Here is a 14,123-nt window from a genome sequence, read left to right on the forward strand (position 1 = left end):
TTTATTTCTTAAAAACAAAGAGTGACACAGTGCAAGCGACCGAGAAATTTCTGGCAGATGTAGCTCCCTATGGGACAGTGAAATGCATAAGGTCAGATAATGGAACTGAGTTTACAGGCAAGGAGTTTCAAACCCTGTTGAGACGGAACAAAATAAGACATGAGACGTCCTGCCCATACTCTCCCCATCAAAATGGCGTTGCAGAGAGAGAAGGACGCACACTATTCGAGAAGGCAAGGTGTATGCTAATAGATAGTGGTCTACCAAAGAGCCTCTGGCATTATGCTGTACAGGAGGCAGCCCACACCAGAAACAGATGCTTCAACAAGCACACAGGCACTACGCCATACACGGCAATGACAGGAAAAAAGTGCAACATGGCTAAAATGCAAAAGCTCGGGACAGAATGCTATGCTTACCAGCTGGACAAGGGAAAGTTAGATTCTAGATGTGAGAGGGGGCGTTTTGTAGGACACGACAAGAACAGCCCGGCCTACCTAGTCTACTACCCTGACCAAGAGAAAGTACAGAAACACAGTCTAGTTAAATTTGTACACAAGGCAACCAGTGAAAATGACACTCAGACACCAGGTCTGCACCCAGAAGACTGGGTAAGAGAGAGAAAGTCTGTTGAGACAGCTGCAACTCAGCCTAGAGTACAGAAAAATGTACAGACTGACGGTACACAGTCAGCACCCGAGGATGATGACGAGGAGCACCCAAGGGTGACGTCACAAGCCTCAGCCAGTGGGAGGTACCCCCAAAGGGAACGCAACCCTCCGAGATACCTGAATGACTATAGTCAGGGCGACAGTGATGACAGCTCACTCACTACTATAGAGTATGCATACAGGGCAGTGTGCGGTGTCCCTCTGACCTTTAAAGAGGCCATGGAATCGCCAGATTCAGAAAAGTGGTCCAGGGCAATGGACGAGGAAATGGAGTCTCTAAGAGACAACAAAACATTCACCCTTACGAAATTGCCAGAGGGCAAGAAAACAGTGGGAGGAAGGTGGGTGTATTCGATAAAGACAGATATAGACGGACACGACAAGTACAAGGCTAGATGTGTAGCAAAGGGATATAGCCAGAGAGCTGGTGTGGATTATGGGGAGACATTTTCGCCAACAGCCAACCTAACAAGTGTTCGAGTGCTTCTACAGAATGCGGCTCAATATGACTTGATGTTACACCAGATGGATGTAATGAGGAAGTCCGCATCCAAGGTAAAACTGAAGACATTTGCTTAGGCAATGTTTGGTGTGTGAAATGTGAGTGGTATGGGTTATACCAAGTTTGTTTTTTTTTTTTTTTTTTTTTTTGTTCTATGAATATGAAAAGGTATACAGTAAGCTCATGATTCATAAGTGGGAGTGTTGAGATATGACCCCAGTGTATTTGTATGACTATGTGTTACTCTGTACAGTGAAGGGAACAGAGGTGATGAGGAGGTGATGGGAAAGTATGGAGTCAAGAAGAGAAATGTGGAAGGACAGATGGTGGTCGATTTTGCGAAAAGGATGGAAATGGCTGTGGTGAATACATATTTCAAGAAGAGGGAGGAACACAGGGTGACGTACAAGAGTGGAGGGAAGTGCACACAGGTGGACTATATCTTATGTAGAAGGCACCATCTAAAAGGGATTGGAGACTGCAAGGTGGTGACAGGGGAGAGCGTAGCCAGGCAGCATCGGATGGTGGTCTGTAGGATGACTTTGGAGACCAAGAAGAGGAAGCGAGTGAAGACACAGCCGAAGATCAAATGGTGGAAGTTGAAGAAGGAAGACTGTTGTGTGGAGTTCAGGCAGGAGTTAAGACAGGCACTGGGTGGTAGTGAAGAGTTGCCAGATGGCTGGAAAACCACTGCAGAAATAGTGAGGGAGACAGCTAGGAAGGTACTTGGTGTGTCATCAGGACAGAGGAAGGAAGACAAGGAGACTTGGTGGTGAGATGAGGAAGTACAGCAAATTATACAGAGGAAAAGGTTGGCAAAGAAGAAGTGGGATAGTCAGAGAGATGAAGAAAGTAGACAGGAGTACAAGGAGATGCAGCGTAAAGCAAAGAGAGAGGTGGCAAAGGCAAAGGAAAAGGCGTATGGTGAGTTGTATGACAGATTAGACACTAAGGAAGGAGAAAAGGACTTGTACCGATTGGCTAGACAGAGGGACCAAGCTGCAAAGGATGTGCAGCAAGTTAGGGCGATCAAGGATAGAGATGGAAATGTGTTGACAAGCGAGGAGAGTGTGCTAAGAAGGTGGAAGGAATACTTTGAGGGGCTGATGAATGAAGAAAATGAGAGAGAGAGAAGGTTGGATGATGTAGGGATAGTGAATCAGGAAGTTCAGCGGATTAGCAAGGAGGAAGTGAGGGCAGCTATGAAGAGGATGAAGAATGGAAAGGCAGTTGGTCCTGATGACATACCTGTGGAGGCATGGAGATGTTTAGGAGAGATGGCAGTGGAGTTTCTAACTAGATTGTTTAACACAATCCTGGAAAGTGAGAGGATGCCTGAGGAGTGGAGAAGAAGCATACTGGTACCGATTTTCAAGAACAAGGGCGATGTGCAGAACTGTAACAACTACAGAGGTATAAAGTTGATCAGCCACAGCATGAAGATTTGGGAAAGAGTAATAGAAGCTAGGTTAAGAGGAGAGGTGACGATCAGCGAGCAGCAGTATGGTTTCATGTCACGAAAGAGCACCACAGATGCGATGTTTGCTTTGAGAATGTTGATTGAGAAGTATAGAGAAGGCCAGAAAGAGTTGCATTGTGTCTTTGTAGATTTAGAGAAAGCTTATGACAGAGTACCGAGAGAGGAGGTGTGGTATTGTATGAGGAAGTCAGGAGTTGCAGAGAAGTATGTAGGAGTGGTGCAGGATACGTATGAGGGAAGTGTGACAATGGTGAGGTGTGCGGTTGGAATGACGGATGGGTTCAAGGTGGAGGTGGGATTACATCAAGGATCGGCTCTTAGCCCTTTCTTGTTTGCAATGGTGATGGACAGGTTGACGGACAAGATCAGGCAGGAGTCTCCATGGACGATGATGTTCGCGGATGACATTGTGATCTGTAGTGAGAGTAGGGTGCAGGTTGAGGAGAGCCTGGAGAGGTGGAGGCATGCACTAGAGAGAAGAGGAATGAAAGTCAGTAGGAGCAAGACGGAATACCTATGCGTGAATGAGAGAGAGGACAGTGGAATGGTCAGGATGCAAGGAGTGGAGGTGACAAAGACATCTGAGTTTAAATACTTGGGGTCAACTGTCCAAAGTAACGGGGAGTGCAGTAGAGAGGTGAAAAAGAGAGTGCAGGCAGGTTGGAGTGGGTGGAGAAGTGTGTCAGGAGTGATTTGCGACAGAAGGGTACCAGCAAGAGTTAAAGGGAAAGTTTACAAGATGGTTGTGAGACCAGCTATGTTATATGGTTTGGAGACAGTGGCACTGACGAAAAGACAGGAGGCGGAGCTGGAGGTGGCAGAGTTGAAGATGCTAAGATTTTCACTGGGAGTAACGAAGAAGGACAGGATTAGGAACGATTATATTAGAGGGACCGCTCAGGTTGGACGGTTTGGAGACAAAGCAAGAGAGGCAAGATTGAGATGGCTTGGACATGTGTGGAGGAGAGATGCTGAGTATATTGGGAGAAGGATGCTGAATATGGAGCTGCCAGGGAAGAGGAGAAGAGGAAGGCCAAAGAGGAGGTTTATGGATGTGGTGAGGGAAGACCTGCAGGTGGCTGGTGTGACAGAGGAAGACGCAGAAGACAGGAAGAAATGGAAACGGATGATCCGCTGTGGCGACCCCTAACGGGAGCAGCCGAAAGTAGTAGATGTGTTACTCTGTACTATTGTTTTGTTTACGACTTTGTCCACAAGTGGGCGGTGTTGCGCTTGCATGCGCGGATTGATTACGTCACTGAGACACTGTTCATTTCCTTCTTCTCCCCAAACTACCGAATAAACGGAGGCTGCATTTTTCCCTCCAGCAGAAGTTTGGTAGTCAGTACGATTCTTTATAACGGTTTAATAATCCACTTCATCTGCGCAGAGATAGACATAAAGTATTAGTCTAGTCTTCTAACACATGGTGTCAGAATAAAACTTGAAGAAACCAAAGAAAGGAAGAAAATGGAGCAGATGAAACCTCCGACCTCATTAAGTCTAGAAGGAAATCTAGCGGAAAATTGGAGAGTCTGGATCCAGAGATTCGAACTGTTCCTTGTCGCCAGCGGAAATAACGAAAAGTCAGATGCAATGAAAAGAGCCACGTTCCTACATGTGGCTGGAAACGAAGCAATTAAGGTATATAACACGCTTGACTTCGATGAAGACGTAGATGACTATGATATATTGAAAGAGCTATTCCGCCAACATTGTGAGTCAAGGAAAAACGTGACATATTTGAGGCACCTGTTCTTCACTCGAAATCAAGGAAAATCAGAATCTGTTGATGCATATGTGACTGATTTAAATAATAAAGCGAAATATTGTGAGTTTGAGTACCTTACCGACTCACTGACACGAGATAGAATCGTGTGTGGACTCACGGATGACCAAGTGAGAGGACGACTACTGAGAGAACCGGACCTCACGCTAAACAAAGCAATAGACATTTGCAGAGCCAGTGAGTTGCGTCGGAGTCGGCTAAAAAGTCTACACGAGGAGGTTGAAATTCCTGTTAATAAAGTCACCAAGAAAAAACAACGTGACAAACAGAAAGACAGTGGTGCCACAGCACAGAGGGTAAAGATGGGAAATCAAGGAAACTGCACAAGATGCGGCTACAGGCATGAGCCAAATAAGTGTCCTGCCTATGGACAAGTGTGCAAAGCCTGCCAAGGGAAAAATCATTATGCAAAAATGTGCAACTCACGCAAGCACACAAACAACCATAAGGTGCAGCATATAAACAAGGCAGAGGAAGATGATCAAGAATTCTTTATTGGCTCAATCCAAGCAGTAAAACAAGACCACTCAGTCTCACAAATCAATGCGGTGGATGCAAAGAAAGAAAAATGGCATGAAGATCTGATTGTCAACAAGAAAGTTTTGAAAGTCAGGCTGGATACTGGAGCTGATTGCAACGTCATTTCCATGAAAGACCTCAGAAAACTGAGATTGGATAAAAAGGTGAGCGAATCTCACTCCAAGCTTGTTGCTTATGCAGGCCACCACATTCCAGCTAAAGGCAAAATCATGTTGACATGTCAGTACAAAGATAAAAAGTATGATGTGGAGTTTGAGGTTATAAAGAGCAATGCACCTGCAATTCTAGGAGGAGAGGCATGTGAAGAAATGGGGCTTGTCAAAAGACTGCATGCGCTTAAAACAGAGAGTGACATTCTAAGTGAATATTAGGATTTATTCACTGGATTAGGTTGCATACCGGGAGTATACCACATTGTGACAAATCCAGATGTCACTCCAGTAGTTCATGCTCCCAGGAAAGTGCCTGTTGCCCTAAAAGACAAAATTGAAATAGAGCTGAAAAGAATGGAAAACTTGGGTGTGATAACCAAACAGACAGAGCCTACAGATTGGGTGAATAGTATGGTGACTATAACAAAACTTAACAAGGTTCGGATCTGCATCGACCCAAAGGACCTGAATACAGCCATCAAAAGAGAACATTATCCGCTGCGCACAATAGAAGAAGTGGTAGCTGAAATGCCAAATGCCAGATTCTTTTCAGTTCTAGATGCTAACCACGGATTTTGGCAAATCCAACTGGACGAAGAAAGCTCAAACCTGTGTACATTCAACACACCATTTGGGAGATACAGGTTTAAAATACTTCCATTTGGTATATCGTCAGCACCTGAAGTGTTCCAGAGGTGCATAGCCAGACATCTAGAAGGGCTAGAGGGTGTAGTCAATGTAATAGATGTCATCCTGGTCTGGGGAGAGAGCATAGAGCAGCATGATCGTCGTTTGAGACAACTGCTGGACCGCCTGAGAAGCATCAATCTGAAACTGAACAAAAGTAAGTGTAAGATAAGGATGACAGAAATCAGTTACATTGGTCATGTGCTCAGTGAGAAAGGACTCAAGCCTGATCCTGAAAAGGTCAGAGCCATACAAAACATGCCTGCACCAGAGGACAAAGCCGCCCTCCAGAGGTTCACAGGGTTACTGCAATACCCCTCTAAATTCATCCCCAACCTCTCAGACTTGAGTGCTCCTCTGAGGAAGTTGGAAAGAAATGTGGAATGGCATTGGGGATCAGAGCAACAACAGAGTTTTGAAAAACTAAAAACTCTCGTCAGCCAAGCACCAGTACTCAAGTACTATGATGTCAGCCAGCCAGTTACCTTATCTTTTGATGCAAGCTCTGAGGGTCTGGGAGCAGTGCTACTTCAAGATGGACAGCCAGTAGCATATGGCTCCAGGGCATTAACTGACTGTCAAAAACGATATGCACAGATCGAAAAAGAATTGCTTGCAATCGTGTTCGGCTGTGAAAAATTCCATCAGTATCTATATGGAAGACATGTCCATGTAGAAGGTGATCACAAGCCACTGGAAGTAATATTCAAAAAATCACTCCTCAGCACGCCAGCCAGACTACAAAGAATGCTCATGAGACTACAAAAGTACAGTCTTGAGGTCAAGTACAAGCTAAGCAAGGAGATGCATATTGTTGATGCTCTAAGCAGAGTATTTCTAAAGAGCACCATGAGAAACTCCTTGATGAAGAGCTGGAAGTCAACTTTGTAAATCACCAACTCCCAGTATCAGAGGAAAAGTTGCAGGAGTTCAAAGAAGCAACAAAAGAGGATGCTGAGTTGATACTGGTTGCAAATGCAATTTAGAGAGGATGGCCAGATAAACAGAGACAGCTTCCAGACAAAATCAAACAGTATTGGACATTTAGGGAAGAGCTGTCATATGTAGACGGACTCATATTCAAGAACTCAAGGTTAGTAGTACCACACACATTGAGAAGTGAAATGCTCAGGAAAATCCACGAGTCACACATGAGCATGGTTAAGTGCAAGGAGCGAGCCCGTGATGTACTGTACTGGCCGGGCATGGCCAAACAGATAGAAGAAGTCGTGGATCGGTGTGCTGTATGTAACACACACAAGAACAATAATCCCAGAGAGCCACTTATGTCACATCCAGTGCCTGAGAGAGCATGGGCAAAGATAGGTGTGGATTTGTTTCACTTCAATGATGCAGAGTACTTACTGTGTGTGGATTACTTTTCAAAGTTTCCTGAGATCATCAAACTGAATGGAACCACAAGCAAACACGTCATCATTGGGTTGAAGTCTATATTTGCAAGGCATGGTGTGCCAGATGAGTTATTCTTCGACAATGGCAGACAGCTAGTGAGCCAAGAGATGGTGGACGTCAGTGCTGAGTGGGCTTTCAAACACTACACATCAAGTCCCAACTTCCCGCAGTCAAATGGGCAAGTTGAGAGGGCAGTTCAGACAATAAAAAACCTGCTGAGAAAAGCACAGGACAGCGCTGGTGACCCGTACCTAGCACTGGTTGAATACAGGAGCACGCCACTGAGTGGGGTTGGCCTCTCAACTGCTCAGATGCTCATGGGAAGAAGGCTCAAATCAAAGCTACCTGTGACAAAGACATTGTTGCAGCCAGCTGTCTATAAAAATGCCAGGAGCAACCTCGTGTATAGACAACAAAGACAGAAACAATACTTTGACCACGGAACCAGGACACTGTCTGACCTCCAAGATGGTGAAAATGTGAGGATTAGACAAGGCAACAAGTGGGAACCAGCCACTGTGGTACAGAAACACATACAGCCGAGATCATACATGCTTAAAACAAGAGAGACTTCATTCCCAGGGACACCTGATGACATCACACCAGAGCACTCATATCATGTGGAGCAAGACACTCTGCCAAGTGCTGATCCACCCAGCCCTACTCCAGACTGTTCCACTGTACCGCATAGTCCAAGAGTAGTGACTGACAATACTGTATCCACAAACAGTCCTGTGAGAACAACACGCTGTGCAAGGCGTTATCTGGACTGAGTAGAGAAGAAAAAAAAAACTTGAGAAAAGGAGATGTAGTGTATTTGAATAAGAAGTGCATTACTCAGTGTGACTGCTAGGAGGCACTGTAACTTTGCTGTTGTGTTACTGTGTTTGTATTGAGACCACAGAATAAAAAACGTCGTTGACTGACTAGACATGGCTTCCACCACATATATTACAGTTAATATCCTCTTGTATTATTTCCCATGATTTTACTTATTTACTTGTAATACCTCCTATCGCCAATAGAGCGACCACTTATGTAGGTCACCTTTCCGATGTTGCATCAGTCTGGAGTTGATCAGCAAAGCAGATTTCTGTAGAGGACTTCATTCCAGACATCGACAAAGATTTAAGATAAATATAACCCTTTAACTTCGAGTTTGTTCCATAAAACCTGTTGTATTAACACAGGAGAAGTGTTCGACTGTGAGCAGTCCACCCTTTATTGTTTTCTTTCTGAGTTTAATCGAGCGAAAGCTCCGGTGAGTTACATTTGTTCCTCATGTCACGAGTCACGCTAGCTAAAATATTGGGTGCTTCATGTATTGCTAGCTCATCAAACGGCAGCGCCGTTACTGTTTTCTTTTACTGATTTCGCGATATATATTTAATATTCATGATAGTAAAGTTCATATTTCATATAGATATTTAAAAACCAATCGGAGACCAAGTTATATATTTGATATGAGTCTCTTGAATGATGTTTAGCTCACGATGCTGATAGCTAAGCTGTAGCTACGTAACGTTAGTGAACGAGTCATTTGATTCATTTGAGCATTCGGTTCATGTGTGTTCATGTGAGGTAACGTGAGTTGATGCTGAATTGATTTATAATTGATACAGAAGTTATACTGTACAGTCGAGGTTTAGATAAGACTCCTAACTGAACCCCTGCTATATGCAGGGTTTTTTTTTGTGGAATTGAAAAGTGTTGAACGGCGAGCCAGGACCCCCGAGCCCGAGCGCCCTTGCTCGAGTCTGCATGCTCTCTTCAGACAGCAAGTTCTCAACTGTGCACGCTGCAAGCGCCAGGAGCAGTACCATCATTCGCGCCAGGCTGCAACAACGTGCAGGATCCAGCTAAGCAAACTTGAGCTCTTTTCCAAAATCACACTACCCGGGTAGATGGGACATTTATTGACTTTTATTTTATTTTCAAGGTTGCAACCAATTTAGTCATATGAATTATAATGTGTACTGTATATATGTTTGATATGGTTGACCTTATTGAGAAGGGATTTGAATATTGATCATATTGATAATAAAAGACCGGCATTTAATACTTTTTTTTCTAAGACCTCGTCAGTGTGCCTTTTATACTCATAGAGTCAACCTAGAGTCTTAAACCCTTTACTAGACTGTTTAACCGCTTGAGTCCTGATAAGAATTACTTGGTTAGATATCTTGGCCCAAATAGAACTTGTTACACTAGTTAATGAAATCAGCTGGTTTAGTAACATGGTTGAAGCAAATGCACGGTTTGACATTTTCTTTCTGGACCTGTTTTTTATACCTCTGATTAACAGACTGACAAATGTTTAACTTGTTCAGTAAATGCGTTGTCCTCTGGTTTATTTTAAGACTTTCAAGCACAGTAGTAAGTAACGATCAAGCATGGACATAATGTTGTCGGTGGTGGGAGGTGGACAGCTGCTCGGGGAGCAGGCTCGGAGGCTGCGGGGCAGCAGGCTTTGGAGGCTGCGGGTCACCCGCTAGGGGACTTCGTAGGCAGCCTTTCGGGGAGCAGGCTTCGGAGGCGGCGGGGAAGCCATTTGGGGTCTTCGTAGGCAGCGGGACAGCCGCTGAAGGAGCAGGAGGGGCGGTGGGGCAGCTGCCTGGGGAGCAGGCTTCGGAGGCGGTGGGGCAACTGCTCGGTTAGCAGAATTGTAGAGGGCCAGGCAGCGGCTCGTGGAGCAGGCTTTGGAGGCAGGGCGGCCGATAGCCTGGGAACAGACCACATGTCGGCAAAGACGGCCAACATGCCGACCATTCTCGAACTCGTGGGCACTGGGCAGCTGAGGCTCTGGGACACTGGTTAGCTGAGGTTCTGGACACCTGAGGCTCGGGGATTCTCGGTACCTAATTTATGTATTTGTTTACATAATTATGGTGTTCGTGTAGCTTGGGTCCCTGGCTGTACTGGCGGCGCCTGGACACTGCTTGGTATCCTGTGCATAATATTCTTCATAAATGTTATAAGTCCAATATAATTCTGTTCATCATCTTTCAATGTTGTATTCTATAAATTGTGCAATCACAACATCCATTGCACATTGTCCGTCTTGGGAGAGAGATCCCTCCTCTGTTGCTTTCCCTGAGGTTTCTTCCTATTTGTTGTCCCTGTTAAAGGTTTCTTTTTAGGGAGTTTTTCCTTATCTGATGAGAGGGTTTAAGGACAGGATGGTGTGTTGCTGTAAAGCACACTGAGGCAAATTTGTAATTTGTGATATTGGGCTATACAAATCAAATGATTTGACTTGACTCAGGGATGCTGGGCAGCTAACATTCGGGGGCATTGGGCAGCCGAGACTTGGGGGCATTGGGCAGCTGAGGCTCGGGGGTGCTGGACAACTGAGGCTCGGGGGGCACTGGGCAACTGAGGATAAAAGGCACTGGGCAACTGAGCATCAAAGGCACTGGGCAACTGACACCTGAGGGCGCTGGCCGGCTTAGGCTCTGGGGCGCGGGGCGGCTTAGGCTCTGGGGCGCTGGGCGGCTTAGGCTCTCAGATGCTGGGCAACTGAGGCTTTGGGGCGCTGGGCAGCTAAGGCTCTGGGGTACTGGGCAGCTTAGGCTCTGTCGTGCAGGGCTCGGTAGGAACCAGATTCAGTTGGACTTTCCACCTGAAGAAAGCCACTTCTTGGGCTAAGTCAGGGTCCTGTTTCCAGAATACAGTAAGAAGCTTAAAGAAGCCTGGCTCTGCATTGAGGAAAGTGTTCCTCGATACACCAAAATCCTCCCATGTATACAGCAGGCTGAACAGGTCTTCTGGGTCCAGATTTGGTCAGTTGGTTCTGTCACAGCAAGAGCAGGAGAGGACCCAAATGCAGACAGCAAGGTCAGGCTGGGCTGAACAAAGCTTTGATAACACAAACACTTACAAAGAGCAGGAACAGAAGGCAGGTACAGATAGGGGGAAAGCTCACATAATGACGTGGTGAACTGCCGACCAAGAGTCTTTGTGAATATCTCAGGGAGTGTCTTTGTGTGTGAGACGAACCGACAAAGAGTCCGAGAAACCTCAGGGCATATTTACCTAGGGGGGCCCAATCAGAGAGATTTGGCACAGGTGCGCAGGAACCAGACAGCCAATCGAAGAAAGGGGAGGGAGATTGGGCACAGGTGTACAGTGATCAGCGAGCCCCAATGACCCAGATCACACACCCATGACATTCTGCCTTTTAACTTGCTATTTTGAAGTAACTATCTTAACTAACTGTAATCTTTTGAAAGATGTTATGCAAATAAAGTGTTTTCATTATCATTATTATTATTATTATTATTATTATTATTACAGCCACAACCTGAACCTAGAAACAGGGATCTCTACTCCAATTGACAGAGGTACAAAACCCCTCAACGAGCACTAACAGCATTAACACGGGACACAATTTTAATATATATTCAATGAACAGACACATCCAAGCCCAGATGCTTGAATGCACGCCGATCAATACAGTACAGTCTCTCTTATAGGGCAGTTGTCTATCCTTCCCCTCCTTATCTTGTGTCTTCCAGCTCTCATCCCGCCAAGGCCATTTCTCAAATTAGTGTTTACAGACTTGCTACACTCAGTGAGTCTCCCATACATTCTTCTGCTATCAACCAACAGTTAACAATAGGCCTTTATTTGTGCACCTGAAGAAGACGCCTTACAATACTACCTTTGTTCTATGACACATGGACTTTATGCATCTATCTAAGCAATGTAGGGTCATTCATGGTGAAAGTTTAAAAGTAAGCAAACATCAAATTTGAATTGCCCTCACACCCCCACCCCCCCTTTTGATTACTTTTAATCAATAACAAATCATCTAGGCTTCCGGTTTGGCTAGCGAGCGAAATGCCACGTTTGCTGTGAGCTCCGGAGGCCCATGACTTTATTTCATATTTCTATCGAGGACAATCCTGTATTCTTGACATTCGTATTCAAGTTCACGTTATCGCAGTGTATTTTGACTTTTTGTTAGATTTTTTGGCCGAAGAATGTCGTCTGGGGATGACAATTCCGATGCTAGCAGGTCCAGCCAGGCACCTGCTAGCAACAAGTCGCTTCCCAGAAGGAAGACGGGCCGCTCGTCGAGAGAAGAGCAGAAACAGATTGAGCCACTGGTCAAAATGATGGAGGAGGTACAGAACATGGTCAGAGAATTCAGAGACACGTTTGACGAGAAGATCAAGAGGCACATTGACCCGATTCTAGCCAAGTTTGTTCAGATGGACAAGTGCCTCTCTGAGAAGACGCGTGCACTGGAATCCGCCATTACGAAATGCGAGGAGTCTGTCGAGTTGAACCGAGAGGACGTGTTCGAGCTCCAGAACAAGGGTGATACCAGAGATGGAAAAATCGGTAAATTGGAACTTCAGGTGGAATATCTGACCGAACGCTGTGCTGATCTTGAATCGAGGTCTAGGAGGAATAACCTGAGAATCATTGGCCTGCCGGAGAGTTCTGAGTCGCCGCCGCAGCACGAGTTTGCTGCGAGGTTCCTGAAAGACATGCTGAACCTGACCACTCTGCCCAGAGTTGAGAGAGCTCATCGTGTGGGACGCGTGCGGAGCGGGGAGGAAGGGAACCGTCCCGCGGCCAGGCATTACCTGCTCTGCCTGCAGACCTTCAGGGAGAAGGAGGCTATTCTGGAGAAGGCGCGGAAGATGGGTGTTCTTAAATACAAGGACACACGGATCCACATCTTTCCGGATCTTTCTACCGTCCACGCGCAGAAACGGGCCAAGTTCGATGAGGTTCGGAGGAGGCTGCGACAGGACCACCCCTCCTTCAGATACCACTACAACTTCAGCGCCGGCCTGGTCCTGCTCCCCAAACCCGGAGAGTGTCACGTCTTTGCCGACCCCAAGAAAGCCATGCGGTTTCTGGACGCCCTGGGTCCAGCCTGATCTTGGCGGCTAATATCCGCTGCTAGCTGCCACTGACCTTCATTTGTGGACCTGGACTGACGTCTGATGCCGTTCACTAATGTGTAATTTTGCTGGGGTAGGTGCCCTGTTCTTGAGTTGAAGTCTGTGTGCTACCTGTAGTCGGCTAGACGGCTATATTTTTTCGTTTCTATGTTAGCCTATCTGGTCGCTTTTTTTTTTTACACAATAATCTGATCTAGGCCTAGCCTACATTATTGGACGCCAGTTTGGATAAGATTTATGCGCCATTTTAAGGCCGTCTTCAATGTCCTGAAGAAGTTGCCAGTTTAATAATATATATTATACATATTATTATAGCCTACCTGGCTGTTTATTTATCTAGCCTAAGGTGTAGGGAGGTGAGGCTTTCTGTAATTCATTTCATAATACATTTATCATTAAGCTAATTTTGTTGAGTAGGCTTATGTGTTTTTGTTTTCCCCCTCCCGACTCAGCCATATATTAGGCTGTAATTCAATATTGGTCGCACTCTCTCTGGCTGTAGGCCTACTTCTGAATGTTATTATTTCCTGTGTCCTACCATGGAAGTGTGGTTTGTGTGATAGGCCAAACACTCATTACTGAGTAAGGTTAGGTTAGTGGCCTATTAGCCTAGTGTAACGACCCTCACTTGTGCAGGTGTTCGTGATAGAGATTCAGACCAGGGGTTCCTAACAGTGGCTTTTATTGCCTGCATTCACAAATAAAACAACAATCCATGAGATTTCTGCTGCAACGCGACTGCATACAAGTCTCCAGCGGAGATGGTCTAGCTCTCTCGTGCATGAGCTAGCAAACAATGTTTCTCCTGGCTAACCTCATGCGTTGCATAGCATACTAAACTTACATGGAAATCAAAATGCACAACTCATTAATCTTCGTGTAAACAAAAGTACAAAACAAACCAAACAAAAGGACAGACAGCACTGGCATAGCGCACTGAGTGATTGTATAGTTTTAACATAGAAATT

This window comes from Lampris incognitus, chromosome 3 (genome assembly GCF_029633865.1).
Source record: "Lampris incognitus isolate fLamInc1 chromosome 3, fLamInc1.hap2, whole genome shotgun sequence".
In the NCBI taxonomy this organism is placed as follows: domain Eukaryota; kingdom Metazoa; phylum Chordata; class Actinopteri; order Lampriformes; family Lampridae; genus Lampris; species Lampris incognitus.